Raw genomic sequence first — 16,446 nt, 5'->3', positions numbered from 1 at the left:
AAAACTAAAAAAAATAAGATAAAATAAAAAAGAATCTTTCCAGATATTTTTTGTGTATTTACAAAAGCAAGATTATATTTACCTTTCTCTTACAATATGCTTTGTTCCCTTAACAACATATCATAGACTTCTTCCCATATCAGAACATATAGATCTATCTCATTAAAAAATAATTGTCTAATATACATCTCTATGAATGTATCAAAAATTTAACAACTTACATGTTAATGGACAGTGTTTTGCCGTTATAATCAATGCTTTAGTGATCATCCTTTAAATAATATCTCTGTGTACTGGTGAGATTTATCTGTAGGATAAATTTCTTGAAGTACAATTGGGCAAAAAGAAAGTGCATTTGGGAGGCCTGGGTGGCTCAGTCAGTTGAGTGTCTGACTCTTGATTTCAGCTCAGGTCATGATCCCAGGATTGTGGGATCGAGTCTCATGTCTGGCTATGCACTGACGGAGGAGCCTGCTTGGAATTTTCTCTCCCTCTCTCTCTGCCCCTCCCCTGCTCTCTCTCTCAAAATAAGTAATAAACTTTTAAAAAGTGCATTTGAATTTTAAATAGATATTGCCAACTTACTCAAAATGATACATAAAAATATCTGTTTCCTTATTTGGTCTTCTGCTGATAGTTTGTTTACAAATTGTATTTGATCTTTTTTTTTAAATTCCTTTCTTTTTTTAAAAATTTTTTTAAAGTTTTATTTATTTCTAGGAGAGAGAGAGAGACAGCGTGAGCAGGGGAGGGTCAGAGAGAGAGGAAGATACAGAATCTGAAACAGGCTCCAGGCTCTGAGCTGGCAGTCAGCACAGAGCCCGACGCGGGGCTCGAACCCACGAACCGCGAGATCATGACCTAAGCGAAAGTCGGACGCTTAACCGACTAAGCCACCCAGGCGCCCCGTATTTTATCTTTAATAGGTATTTAGTTTTTCTGCTCCTCATTATTCCTGAAAGCTACTCAAATGTCTTTGGAGAACTATCTCTTTTCTATGTAGTTGATGGGATGCTACTAGGAATAGGCCAGGTGACTCAGTTCTGGCAATCAAGAGCATCAGTTCTTCCTGATAACTAATGACTTGTTGTTTTTAATACCTTTATTTTTTCCAGTTTTATTGAGATATAACCGACAAATAAAATTGTATACATCTAAAAGGTGCAGAGTGATGACTTGATTGACATGTATTTTGTAATGATTATAGCAATCAAGTTTGTTAACACATCCATCACCTCACATAGTTACTCTTCCTAATAACATTGTTGTCTAGAGGAGGAAGAGCATGACCTAAGTTATTCCAATGCCCAAAACTCATATGGGAGCACTAGAAGGAGGCACTCTCTTTTTTGCTGGACTGAAACCTGGGAGAATGTAGGCATGAGTTGATGGCTGGTGCATTGCCTTCTTGTTACATACCAGTATGGTGGAGAGTAAAGCTGAGAAATCAAGGCAGATGGTGCCCTCTAGGTCAAGTTTAGATGAAAGTCAGAAAAATCTACCTCTACACATTCACAAGTGCATGGGAACATTACCCCTAAATTTTAAATTTTGTTTTTTTTAATGACCATTGTCAGGAAATATGTTCTCTTTGGGACCTGTTTGTCTATCCCAGCCTGTTTTTGTTGTTGTTTTTTGTTTTAATCCATAGCATCTGAACTGCCTACACCCTGGAAGTGAGTTTGTGTGACATTAGACTTACCACTCTTCCTCTCTGGGCCTGCTACCCTCATTTAAAAAATTCAGTGGGAGTGGAGGGTAGACATTATCTAAGGTAACTTTCAGCTCTGCCATTCTGGTCCTGGATTCCAATCCCGTAGGTGCCCCAGTTTAGATCCCCTAGTGTGCCAAGCCTATTTAATTGGGTTTTGACCTTTTCTACCTTGCCCTTCCATCTAGATCCATTGAATTTTTTGTTTTGTGATGTATTTTAACATTCTTACTTTTATTAAATTTAAAATTGCAAAAGCAACACTGGTCCTTGAATTAAGTAATATTGAGACATAAGAAAGACTAAAGTTTTTTTTTTTTCATATAGCACACTCCCTATGCCCACTCACAATGCCTTCCTTATTAATAACCAGGTATAAACACTCCATATATTTATTGTCTATGAGTATTTTTCTTCCTCTGTCTTTTCCCATTTTTCCCTTTGGGTTCTTCTATTTCTAATTGGTTGAGTCCTTTGACTTCTCATCTTGCCTTATCACGTGGTATTTGTGGCCTCCAAGTTGCTGCCTCCCTACTTGGTTTTAATCTAGTGCTTTGTTTGACCCTCATTACTCTAGTCTAGTCATTTTTCTCCAGGCATCTTACCTTTAACTTAAGTGCCAGCTTCTAGCTTTACCTGTTCCAGTCCTGCTTCTGCTGCTGTTCCTTGGCCTTATAGAGCATCCCAGTACAAAGAGTAAAAATGAAGTCTCTATACCAGCCAGGTTCCTGGCTTCAAGTCATAATTCTAGCACTTATTGGTCATATGACCTTGGTCAAAGTACTTCACTTCTCCATACCTCAACTTCTTCCTCTATATAAAGGGCATTAAAGGATATTAGGATTAAATATCCTTATTAAAGGATATTAAAAATTATCTCATGGTTCTTGTTAGTGTTAAGGGGATTTTAGATGTAATACTTTCTCAGTCTTTTTTTTTAAAGTTTATTTATGTATTTTGAGACAAGAGCACAAGTTGGGGAGGGGCAGAGAGAGGAGACAGGGAATCCCAAGCAGGCTCTGTGTTGTCAGTGCAGAGCCTGACATGGGGCTCGATCTCACGAACCGTGAGATCATGACCTGAACTGAAATCAAGAGTCTGATGCTTAACCAACTGAGCCACTTAGGTACCCCAGTACTTTCTTAACATCCGAATACTTTATCACAACACCCAAATCTAATTCAGGTTCTGTTACATTTTATGTTCTTAAAACTCAATTCTTGTTTGCAAAGTACTTCACATTAGCAAGTCAAGTAATTCACATTGGCAGCTACAAAAACAACAGTGAAATCCAAAGAGATTGAAATGACTTGCTTAAAATAACACGGAGAGTAAATGACAGAGTCAGGATTCAAAATCAGAGTTATTGGCTCCAAATCTCTGTGCTTTTCTGTTCTCAGCCGTGATAACCCATATCTTATTTATTTATTGGAGGACTTTGATACTCTCCTGATGTTATGGAGCCTTCTATCCTCCACCTTCGAATCTGGTTGGCTTGTTCTTTTTCAGGCAGGCATGTCTTTTTTTTTTTTTTTTTTACAAATAGTTTATTGTCAAGTTGGTTTCCATATAACACCCAGTGCTCATCCCCACAAGTGCCCTCCTCCATGTCCATCATCCCCCTCCCCTCCCATACCCATCAGTTCTCAGTTTGTTCTCATCATTAAAGAGTCTCTCATGGTTTGTCAGGCAGGCATGTCTTAATGGGTTTCCTCTTCTAAACCCACCCCTTTATGCTAGATAATAAAGTAAAAAGGTATCCTCACCCTCCCCAGAAAGGATTAGGCCTAGTTTTAAATCTGGACATTACTGTACTTTCAGAGCCTTTGTTTTTCCAAGGCAAATGGTTAGTGGAAAGACTATTGATTTTAGAGCTAACTGGATCTAGTTCTGATCCATTAATTCTTTCCTTTAGTAATTGTATGGCCTTGGCCAACTAAAGTAATTTCCTTGGGCCTCAGTTTCTTTTATTTGTCATGAAGGATAATAATGTTACTAATATCTGCCTTACAGGATAACTGTGATGCTGGAGATAAAGTATGATAAGTGCTTGGCTATAGTTACTCATTCAAGAAGTCATTGTTATTATCAGTAGTAGTTACTTCAACTTGTGGGAGACTGAGCTGTTATAGGCCCTAAAAAGATTTGCTATTATTTGGGGGGCTACTCTCTGAGTGTACAACCATTCAGTTGTATTTGGGAAGTGAGGGGGAAAGAGAATAGCCTGGTGAGAAGAGCACACATTTTGGATTTAGATAGAGCTGTATTTGGATCTGATTGTGGCAATTACCAGTTGTGCAAACAGGCAGGTTGTTTAATCACTTTGAGCTGCAGCCTCTTATTTGAAAACCAGGGGAATAATGCCAATTTCACAGAGGCTATTGAAGCAACGGAAATAGCATATGTAAAGCATGGCAATGATTTAAACAAAATATTTGTCCTTAAAAAATAAAAAAATAAACAAAAATATTTGTCCTCCATAGGCATTGTTATAGAATGTTCCAACATTTGTTATATATGTCATTGTATTCCTTTTTGTGCTGTTAGCACTTAGTTCTGCTATCATGTGGTAGGAACTAAAAAAATATTTGTTGAACTGAATGGGCCCTTGAGTTGAATAGTAAAAACATTTTACACCCAAAGGTATTTATTTTCTATCCACCTTATTTCCACATTCTGTTTTAGAGCCTGTAGAAGAATAGCTTAACTCACTCAGTGTTGTTTTTACCCATTCAGTGGCCTGAGCAATGGGAGCTGCAGACTGGTCTTCACTGGCAGGCTAAGGGCTCTGGTCTTCAGTACAGAACTGCTGGATAGGCACAGAGGCCACTTGCTTGCCTTCAGGCCAGTCTGCAACCTGGGCTCAGTAGTGATAAACTCAAGCAGTTTACCTGACCTGGAGCAACCCCAAATTCCTCCTCAGTCATGTCATGGCCTCTTCAGCATTGGCCTGCTCTTTTTAATCTCTTTAGGATCTCTGTAGAAATAGATCAGGCATGATCTCCCATGGATGTCCATGAGGGATGGTGGCACACGTGCACAGAACTTCCTGCACCATCAGGTACCACACCAGACCCACTGAGCTCCCGTGTTGTTGCACGGGATGGCAGTGTGCACATAGGACGGAGATGAGTCTGTGTTACATAGAGCAGTGGTTGGCAGGTTAACATAAGATGCTCCCGCGGGAGGCTGGTGGTCAGCGCTGGGCTCAGTAACCACCAGATGATGTGGTTCCTGGAAGTCTGCCTGGATCTGGTTATTGAAGATTCTGGGAGTGAAGCACCCAGAACTAGGAGTGGCTACAGTGGCAGGAGCAAACTTCAGAGCAGCCCACTGGCCAGTGTTCCTGGAGGACATGACACTGACACCAACTGAGTTTTCAATGGTAAAAATGTCACAAGCCATCAGTGGAAGCTTCTTCCAGGTCCCTTTCAGATTTATGATGTAGATGCCATCACTTTAACTTTTGTAGACATATTTCCATTTGGAAGTCAGAGTTGGTGCCACCTAACTAGGTTCCTGTTGCAAGGAATTTAGGGATATCCTCCTCTTTAATTTGTAGGACATCAAGGGCTCTGGACATTGTAAAAGTTTCCCTTTAAGTTATTATGGGACCCTATGACCACATCATGTGGACCCCTGTCTGGGTGGTGCAGAGTAGCATACCTAAAGTTTGATCGCTGGTATGCTCGCCCTTCTATGGCTGGAAATCCTAAAAAAATAAAATATTAAGGGAGTTATTATGCTGAGTAGAACACCCACGCTTAGGAACTAGTGTGCATAAGACCTCAAATTTCTTTCTGGCTCTCAATATGAGAGTCATGATTGTTTCCCTTGCGTCATCCTCTGCATGTGGCTTTTCATCTTACATTCTGGTTTTGCTCCAGGAGACGACACTGTCTTATGCCAGGGACCTGATGAAAGGTCACTCTCAGAATGGCCAGGCTGGGAGGAGCTCACTTAACAGTGTAGGTCCCTAACTGCATTCTTTATTGCTCCACCTCAGTGAGGTAAAAGCAAGAATAAAAAATTCCAAAGGAGCCTAAAATTTAGATTTTGTCCTGAGAGTGTAACTAGAAATTTCTTTGCTCTGAGTTGTGTAACCAGGAATGGGTGAGTTTGTGTCATTTCCCCACCAAATAAAAATGAATTAATGATGAATCATTGTCAAATAGAGTGATCTGGACTTATTCTTTCCAGCCTATTGTGACCCATCCCAACCTTTTACAGCCAGTTTCTTTAACTGAGCCCAAGAAACCTCAATGTCATCTGGAGGTTTTTGTAAATGGAGGCCAGTCCAGCCTTTATTAAACTGGGTTTATACATCATATAATTGCCCATCTTGACATACCTCTTTCAGACTCTGCTTGGACAAAGTGAGTTGAGGGGTCCTCTTTTGCTACAAACACTGATCTTTGGTATTTTTTGGTTGACAGAACTTCAACTTTATCTTTTTCCATGTTGTCCTCGAATTTCTTGAAATTTCTTCCTTTTTCAGTCCTTTTTTTTTTTTTGAAGTCTACATACATTATGTCTACTTAGGTTGTTATTCACCTAAATCCAATTCAAAGTACCATAGCAAACATTTACTGAGCACCTGTTCTATATAAAGCATGATGGAGTTTTTTAAAANGTTTTTTCAAGCTTCAACACAGAGTCTTTAGAGCTGTGGAATCCAGTAGGGTAGCTGTATTGACATGTGGCTGTTTAAACTTAAATTAATTAAAATTAAATGAAATAAAAACTTTATTTCTTCAGTTTACTAATTGTATTTGAAGTGCTTCATAGCCAAATGTGGCTAGTGGCTATTGTACTGGGTAGCACAGAGAATGTTTCCATCATTATGGAAAGTTCTCTTGGACACTGCTGTTATTATAGAGTTTCAATTATATAGGACCACAACTCACTATTTGTCTTTCATTTATAAAATAGCCAAAACTCATATCTTTTAATGAGAATTTTTCTTAGCAATTCAAATGAGATTTATTTTATTTTATGTTTTATTTATTTCTGAGAGAGAGAGAGAAGGGGAGGGTCAGAGAGAGAGGGAGACACAGAATCTGAAACAGGCTCCAGGCTCTGAGCTAGCTGTCAGCATAGAGCCCAACATGGGGCTCGAACCCACGAACCATGAGATCATGACCTGAGATGAAGTCGGACGCTCAACCAATAGAGCCACCACCCATGCGCCCCAAATAAGATTTATTGAATTTTACTGTTAGGTACTCTGGAAAATACAAGGAGAAATAAAATATTTCTTGTCCTCAAGGAACTTAAAAAAAACATATGTATATTTTAAATTTAATGTGTGTTTTTTAAAAAAATATTTATTTATTTTTGGGAGATAGACTGCAAGCAGGGGAAGGGCAGAGAGAGAGGGAGACACAGAATCTGAAACAGGCTCCAGGCTCCAAGCTGTCAGCACAGAGCCTGATGTGGCACTTGAACCCACAAAATGCAGGATAATGACCTGGGCCGAAGTCAGATGCTTAACTGAGTGGGCCACCCAGGCACCCCAAATTTAATGTGTTTTTTATAATGTTTATTTATTTTTGAGAGAGAGAGAAAGAGGGAGAGGAAGAGAAAGAACAAGTGAGCATGAGCGGGGCAGAGGCAGAGAGTAAAGGGAAGAGGATCCAAAGTAGGCTCTGTGCTGACAGCAGATGACCCTATAGGGGGCTTGAATTCACAAACCGTGAGATTATGACCTGATCTGAAGTCAGACACTTAACCAACTGAGTCATCCAGGTGCCCCAGGAACTTAAAATATATGGAGGAAAACTGGCACATAACACAACTAATGAGATATACGGTAGGATATGCAAAGTGATGTAGTAGAGGCATAATCAAAGTACAATGGACTCATTTGAGGAGGGATTTCTTTCTTCTTTTTATTATTTTTTAAAGTTTATTTATTTATTTTTAGAGACAGTAAGAGTGAAGGAGAGGCAGAGAGAGAGAGAGGGAGAGGGAGAAGGAGAGAGAGAATCCCAAGCAGGCTCCATGCTATCAGCATAGAGCCCCACACAGGACTTGAGCTCATGAACCATGAGATCATGACCTGCGCTGAGATCAAGAGTCCATGTTCAACCAGGTAGTCCACCCAGGTGCCCCAAGGAGGGATTTATTTATACTCTGCATTAGAATTTTCATTTGGAAGAGGGTGTTTAAAAAGGAAAGGACATCAGAAAGGTAAAAAGTCATTTTAGTTGCCAAGGGAAGAATATGAGTAAAGACATGGAATAGGGAAAGTAGTTCTGTCTAAGGCAGGTAATATGGTGTAGAGATTAAGAGCATAGCCTCCGGGGACCACCTGCCTGGGCTCAAAAACTGGCTTTACTTCTTGTTATCAAGTAGATTCATCTTTCTAAGCCTGTTTCTTCATCTGTAAAATGGAGCTAATAATAAAATAATAGCTACCTAGCAGAATATTTAAGGATTCAATAAGATCCTGTTTTTGGAGACTTGGTACAGTGCCTGGCTTATAGCAGACCACTAGAGAAGGGGGAAAGGGAGTTTGCAAATAACAATCTGCCAACAATGGCCGAATTTAGTGGCTGAAATAAGATAGCAAATAATTTCCCTTTCAGTTAAAAATCGAGGCAGGCAATCTAGAACTGATATGTTGGCTCTGTACCATAAAGTCATCAAGGGCCCAGTTCCTTTTAGCTTTCTGCTTTACCATTGCTAGGGCATCGCCCTTGTCATCAAAGCCCAGGATGGAACTTTAGTCATGATATTCACGTCCCAAGCAGCAGAGTAAGTAGGCATCCTTTGTCTCTTACGGTTCCCAGAAGTTGAAACCTGACATTTCCACTTGCATACCATTGGCATGAATTTGTAGTCATATGACCACACCTAGCTGCAGGGAAACTGGGAAGTATCATTTTTTTCTCTGGGTGGCCTTGTTACCAGCTAAAATTTTTATTACTAATAGAAGAGGGGAAATGGATATTGGAGGAAATTTGCCTTCTCTGTTACAAAGAAAGACCAGAATGAAGCCAGATGACAGAGATCTTTAATGCAGTTTAAGGAATTTGTACTTTTATTGCTTAGGCTCTGTGGAGCTACTGATACTCTCCACATAGGAAGTTAATACAATCAGAGCTGTTCATGTAATGGACTTGGACGTGGTTTCTCTAACCGACAATACTCACCCCAGAAATACTCAGATATTTGCAAGAACAGCTACTTTCATTAAAAAAATTCCCCCTTGAGCTTCCAACAGTCTTTCCCATTCTCCTTTCTCTTTAAGGAAGGAAAGAGGTAACCTGAGGAGAGGAAATGTGAGAAGGCAATCCTTCCACCTGGCAGCTTTCTTTTAGATTTCCTCCAGCACATCATTGGCCCTCTCAAAATGTGCTGAGAATGTAAATCAGTCCTTTATATGGGTAGGTGCCAAGTAAAGGGAATTGGTATCTTATTATCAGGATATCATCCTCTTTCTCTGAGTACTTTGCGCTTGCCCTAGACACTGCACTGTTGACAGGATGCCTGACCAGATTCTAAGCAGCTTGAAAACAGAGTTCAGGTCTTGAGTCCATATCTTCTGCATTTAACACAGTGCCTAATGCAAAGCACACATAAAATTGTCAGATGCCTGAATAAATGTTGAGTGTATGAATGCTGCCTAGGTAGTGTTGGCTTTAAATCCCAGTTGTGCCAAGGCTTTAGTTCTCATACTGAGTCTGTGGTGAAAGCATCTCAGGCAAAGGCAAAGAAAAAGACTTCTGTAAGGTGAAGACATAATTTTGTCCACTTAGAGTATGGCTCCGCTCAGGATGTACTGGATAGTGAATCAATGAGAGCAGGTCAAATAACTTGTGTTAAATTATGAAGCTTGGCTTTTCTTAGTCTTTATTATTCTAGGTACTACTTTACTAAAACAATAAAAATATACTGAATTTGTGTGCTTACAAAATATATCTTGAGGTAAGCCCCTCCAAAATATTTTTATTTATTTTTTATTTTTTTGAGTAATTTTTTGCCCAATGTGGGACTCAAACTCATGACCCTGAGATCAAGAGCACATGCTCTACCTACCGAGCCAGCCAGACACCCCCAAAAAGATTTTTTAATGTTTATTTATTTTTGAGAGGGAGAAAGAGAGCAAGCAGAGCAAAGAGAGGGAGACAGCGGATCAAAAGCAGGCTCTGTGCTGACATGAGGGAGCGCAATGTGGGGCTCAAACTTAGGAACTGTGAGATCATGACCTGAAGTGAAGTTGGACACTTAACTGGCTGGGCCACCCAGGCATCCCCCAAAAAGATTTTTAAATCAACAAATATTTACTGAGTGTGTGTAAAGCTTTATGGTAAGGGCCAGAAGGCATAATACTTACAAGGAACCAATCCTTGCTTTCAAGGAATTTACAATCAACAAACACTGTGCTAGGTTGTAGGAATCTGTATGGTTGACTAGGCTCCTACCCACATGGGACTTACAATATGGTATGAAAGACAGATAAACAGATGACTACATTTACTGTGATCTAGTGTTTGAACCTTTCTCAGGGCCAAATATACATATTTTGGTAAAAATCTGAAAAGATCTGTACATTTGAGATTTTGTAAAGTCTGCAGACACATTCTAGTTAACTAGTATATAAAATGTTTTTGAAGAGTTGGATATATTTCAGGAGTAGCAGTGATATGATATGAAACAGGCAGAGAGAGAGAGAGACAGAGAGAGAGAGACAGAGAGACAGAGAGACACAGAGAGAGAGAGAGAGAGACAGAGAGACAGAGAGAGAGAGAGAGACAGAGAGACGGGGGAAAAAAAGAGGGTTGATCATTTTGAGGTGACATTAAATTATCTTTTGACACCAGCTGTATCTTTTTTATAACAGAAAGTGGAAACAACTCTGTCCTTGACCTTCAAAAAGAAATTGACTTACCTAGCTTAACTATTCAAACAAACAACTGTGTACTCTATTCAATTCCTATGATGATTTTGATTTACTGTAAATGACTGAATTTAATGAACTAAATTATGCTATTTAAATGCATTTTGTGAATGGTATTGTAGTTTGTTACAAAGCATTATGTCTATGCTAAATTGTGCTGTAAATGATATGGTATGGAACATATGTGCTGTATTCATAATTTAACTGTTGCTATGGAGTACCTTCTTGGAGAGGACATACTGAAAAAGGAGCCTTTATTTACCTGGTGAAATGAAGGTGATATCTCAGCAAATCACTAGGTCTTACTGACCTTGGCAGAATTACAGTGCTAATATTTTCACATGGATGAACTGTTCTTGAACAATTTCTCTAATGTATATGGCAGAAATAGGCTTTCCATTAAAACTGGGTGTATATGGTATATCTTCTCTTTCCATTTTTTTCCCCTTCAACAAACATTTACTGCAGTCATTGCAAGGATAATTCCACCTCCATTAAGGTACGTGTTTTCTCCTGGCCTCTCAAATGGTAGAGATAATAGAATACAAAGGTTTGTCCTGCAGTTATGCTGGTGGTCTCTGAAAGGACTTGCATTAAATAACACACTGCTTTACTTTCTGAGTAATTCCAGAAACTTGCGGAAAAAAGAGTAAACACTGGAGCCAAAATACCACCTTTATTACTACTGATACAGGGTAAGTTGGCTTAGCATGGGAGCCAAATGGGCTTTCTTTTTTTTTTATTTTAATATTTTTATTTATTTCTAGGAAAGAGAGAGAGAGACAGCGTGAGCAGGGGAGGGTCAGAGAGAGAGGGAGTCACAGACTGAAACAGGCCCCAGGCTCTGAGCTGGCAGTCAGCACAGAGCCCGACGCAGGGCTCGAAACCATGAACCGCGAGATCATGACCTAAGCGAAAGTCGGACACTTAACCGACTAAGCCACCCAGGCGCCCTATGGGCTTTCTAACAATATCCTGACTTTAGGTACACTTATCTACTGGGTCCTGGGCTTCTTTACATGAAAGGACTGCTGAGGTAAGATTTTTAACATTGAGAACAAAGAATTTGTTCTCTGGACAAGCTCATCTCAAGAGAAAAAAGTTTAAACAACTGTAGAATGTCTAGTTATTCTTTACAAAATTTACCAGTGAGGTTTGAATGTGTGGTAGTAGAGAGAGGACTTAGCTCTCTTCACAGAAAGGGAACATTAAGTGTAAGAATATCATTCCTCAATAACAAGTGTAGTGTTTTTAAAAAGGAAATCAGTTCAAAAGTTTATTGCAAGAGAGAAATCTACAGGATATGTTGCACACTTATGATGATGCATCCGTTTTTCCCCGATAAGGAGTGTCTTCATGGCAACAATACTTCTATTATTTAAAACAATTATTTATTTTGAAAGAGAGAGCATGGGGAAAGGTCAGAGAGAGAGAGAGAGAGGGCGGAGGGGGGAGAGAGAATCCTAAGCAGGGTCTGCACTGATAGAACGGAGCCTGATGTGGGCCTTGAACTCATGAACAGTGAGATCATGACCTGAGCCTAAATTAAGAGTCAGATGCTTAACCCACTGAGCCACCCCCACACCCCAGTACTTCTATTAGTTGATTGAAGGTGAAGGCATAGCAGTCACATTATAAGTTCAGGAAAAATTGCTTGGAATTTAAATGATCATTCTCAGTACTTCAATGCTGACTACTCTGCTATGCCAACACACACAAGACAAAGAGTCAAGACTTTGTTATAGGAGAAGTTTCATGATCCATTAGCTCTTAGCTTAGACTGCTGTAACAAAACACTATAGACTGAGTATCTTAAACAACAGACATTTATTTTCTTGTAGATCACGAAGCTAGAAATCCGAGATTAGAGTTTCAGCATGGTTGGTTTCTGGAAGGGACTTTTCCTGGCTTATAGGCAGCTGCCATCTTGCTGTATGCTCACACATCATCCTCTTTGTGTGCACTCAGAGACTCTAAGTGAGTGCTCTCTGAATAAGAATACCTATTCTATCAAATCTGGGACCCACCCTTACGACTTAGTTTAACCTTTAATAATTTTCTTATAGTCATTGTCTCCAAATGTAGTCACAATGGGGGTTTGGGCTTCAATGTGAATTGGGGGGTGAGGCACAATTCAGTCCATAGCAAGTTCATTGTGTGACGGGCAAGTGATTTCTACTTCATTTTCCCTTCCTGTGAATGGGAATTCATGCCTTATGTAACCTTAAAAAGTTCACAGTACATCAAGTAAAATCATACGCTTTAATACATTGAAGTGTTTAAGCTGCCATACAAATGTAATTATTTGTATTTATTTCTGAATCCAATAGTTACAGAGGGTAGGGTTTTTCTTGTTATTATCCATCCATAGTTCTTTTTTCTTACCTGAATATTTCTGGATGGTAGGTAGGAAAGGTAGGTCTTTGGTGTCACCCCTTTAAGAAAACATCTTTGGGGGTGGCTGGCTGGCTCAGTCAGTGGAGCATGCACCTCTTGATCTAGAGTTTATGAGTTCAAGCCCCACATTGGGTGTATAGCTTACTTGAAAGAAAGAAAGAGAGAGAGAGAAAGAAAGAGAGAGAGAGAGAAAGAAAGAAAGAGAGAGAGAGAAAGAGAGAGAGAGAAAGAAAGAGAAAGAAAGAAAGAAAGAAAGAAAGAAAGAAAGAAAGAACAAGGAAAGAAAACGTCTTTTGGGGGCAGAGAACAGCATGAAGCAGGCATTGCAAAACAAGAGATGCCATTTTTCCATAATGACTTCAAACATTCATAAACTAGATTTCACAATCAACCAATCCTCTGGTAGGAAATAAGAGTTCAGTTTTATTTTAATTGTTTTTGAAGTAGAGTTTTTGGATCAAATGCATGAAAGATTTAAGAGAAGAAATCTATAAACACACATCTCTAATTATACCACAAAGAATATCATAATGTCAACACTGGACAGAATATTAAGCTGGTTGGTGAGTTTTCTCATTTTAATGAGATTGCTTCTGAATTTAGCTTAGGGTTAGGGGTATGCAAATGACGAGACAGTCAATTTTGATGTGTTGCTATAAGAAAAGAATTAGTCATTTTTCTATCCTGTATTTGGCATGTTTCTCAGAGGGATTCATTTAACATGTTTTTTTGGTAATAGTCTCTCTATATTTATTTTAGAAGCAGCAGTAAATGGTACAACTAATATTTTTAAATATTGCAATGGTAAAAAAATTTAATTTGAACTCAGAGCTCATTTACTTGCTGTTTCTTAGGATTATAGCACAGAGTTGCTTTGAGAGCAGGGGCAATATGATTCTTATCAAGATGTAAAATCTTGGTAATACAATCTGCAAGTTGAATGTTGGAGCTGATGTGTGAAGGTCATTGATAACCAGAGAAACTTCGAGGATCTTTCTTTATGATTGTTCACTGTGAATGTGTACGATTGAAACAAACAGGTAGAAATCAGTTTTGACTGTATGGTTTCCCATATCAACAACATGGAATTATAGTGTCAGAGATTTTACATTTTTATGAATACCAGAAACAGAATTTTGGCTAGTTATTCTAGCAAAGTGCTAGGCTAATACACAGGTAAGAGTCAGAGACTTGGGGAAGTAAAATGTGTAAAGTAGAGTGAACTCTTGAGATATGTGTTTAGATCCCCCAGGCCACACTTGCAGATGACAAAACCCAAACCAAGAAATAAAAATGATTTGTTTAGGGGCACCTGGGTGGCTCAGTCTATTGAGTATCCGACTCTTGGCCTCAGCTCAGGTCATGATCTCACAGTTTGTGGGGTTGAGCCCCGCATTGGGCTCTGCACTGACAGTGAGGAGCCTGCTTGGGATTCTCTCTCTGCCCCTCCCCTGCTCTCTCTCTTTCTCTCTCTCTCTCAAAATAAAGAAATAAACTTAAGAAAGGAAAATGATTTTAAAAAATGGTTTTTTAAAGTTACCCAACAAATTAGTGACAGAACCAGATCTACCCTAAGTCTCTTTATAGTCCAATATTTCCTACATACAAGAAAGGGATGGGTATTATAATCATTTTATGGAGAATTTAAGGCAAAGGAAATTCCTAATGTGAACACAAAGGCATTTAGGATCATAGAATCAGATCATCTGAATGTTTAGAAAGACTTAAAGATTAGGTCTTTAAATGTTGTCTAATCTAATGTCCTACACGACACTTAAATTCTTTGTACAAAATCCCTGCCAAATGGTCAGCCAACATTTGCACACTTAGAGCAATAGGACACTTGGTATTTGATGTTTAGAAAGTTTAAGAAAGGGGCACCTGGGTGGCTCAGTTGGTTGTGTCCAATTCTTGTTTTTGGCTCCAGTCAGGATCTCACCATTCTTGAGTTTGAGCCTCAAGGACAATGAGCTCCACACGGACAATGCAGAGACTGCTTGGGATTCTTTCTCCCTATTTTTCTGTCCCTCCCTCTCTCTCTCCCAAAAATAAATAAATAAATATAAAAAAAAGAGTTTAGCATGTTAGAAAGTATAGTGTTATGTTGGGCATAATTTGCCTTCCTGCAATTTCAACTTATAAATTTTAGTTCTGCTTTCTAGTGTTTCAAATATCATGCAGTTAGCCATGGGAGTATTACCCTTTGTCCTCTTTCATGTGTATTACCCTTATCTTTTTAAAAAAATTTTTAGTTTTTTTATTTATTTTGAGAGAGAGAGTGAGCAGGGAAGGGACAGAGAGAGAGAGAGAGAATCCCACACAGGCTCTGTACTGTCAGAGTGGAGATGGAGGGGGGGCTCAAATTCATGACCGGGTGAGATCATGAGCTGAAATCAAGAGTCAGATAAGTAAGCAACTGAGCCACCCAGACACTTGCCCCACCCTTCTCTTTTCTTCCATCAATGATGTGTTTTAGTGGAACATACTTAAATGTTAAATGTCCTCTGGACTAACCACAAATATACTTACTACCAAAGTATTTCAAGTTCATTGTGTAAAACAGGACTGAAAAATCTCAAAAAAAGGGTAAGGAAAAGGAAACTAGAGTTCATTAAAACTCATTTAGGAGAATTGTTTGAATTTTCTTTTTTTTGATGTCTTTGCAAATGCTGGTTTCCCTGTGGGTCTCAGTATGACTAATATAATGTCTTTTGTCAGGTTGATTCAACACATTTTCTAAAATTGATTGACTTGTTATCTCTATGTATCTTTGTGCGATCTTTATTTTTGTGTACCTAGTGTTAAGCAAATTTGATGTATAAAAATCAGATATTAGACAAAAAGTTCAGAAAATGATCAATACACTCAAAGAATTCTTTTAGATAACAAGTTCTCCAAATGCCTTTAAGGTGTAATTAAGATTGAAAGTTCTGTTTCAATATAAAATCTCTGGAATACTTCAAGTACATAAAACAAGGCACAGACATTTGAATACTCCACAAGGGAAAATAGAATTAGAGAAATAAATTTGTGGACAAACAAACAGAAACAGGGAGGTAAAATTCAAGGCCGTCTGAATATTACCACATTTTGGGGGCTGCAGACATGCACTGAACTTTGCTGTTTGAAAGTTTGTGTGAAGCTTGTGGCTCAGCTTAAAAAATTCAAGTGTCATTTCAATGAATCAAAAGTCTTTTACTGATCCTGTGCCCTATTTTATCCAAGTGAATAAAAGCTAATGAAAGGATAGAGGAAGTGCTTACCAGAACTTACTTGTCTGGTTCAGGCTCTTGCCTCTGTACTTGCTGGGGTCCAATTTGATATTTTATAGTAATGTTTTTGGAGTATTTATTTTTATTTTGTTAAGAATTCAGCTTTTTTTTTTTTTTTTTTTTTTTTTTTTTTTGTGTTTTTTGTTTTTGGGGTGTGGTGG

The 16,446-nt window shown here is 38.7% G+C and overlaps 1 pseudogene; it reads right to left on the bottom strand.

Annotated features, from left to right (window-relative positions):
- Nucleotides 1-4,634: 4,634 nt before the first annotated feature.
- Nucleotides 4,635-6,171, bottom strand: LOC144234817 (small ribosomal subunit protein uS2 pseudogene; annotated as a pseudogene).
- Nucleotides 6,172-16,446: the final 10,275 nt, after the last annotated feature.

The sequence above is a fragment of the Crocuta crocuta genome, unplaced genomic scaffold (genome assembly GCF_008692635.1).
Source record: "Crocuta crocuta isolate KB4526 unplaced genomic scaffold, BGI_CrCroc_1.0 scaffold85, whole genome shotgun sequence".
NCBI lineage: Eukaryota > Metazoa > Chordata > Mammalia > Carnivora > Hyaenidae > Crocuta > Crocuta crocuta.
The sequence above is the reverse complement of the archived record's forward strand: the minus strand, read 5'-3'. Positions and strand labels throughout refer to the sequence as shown.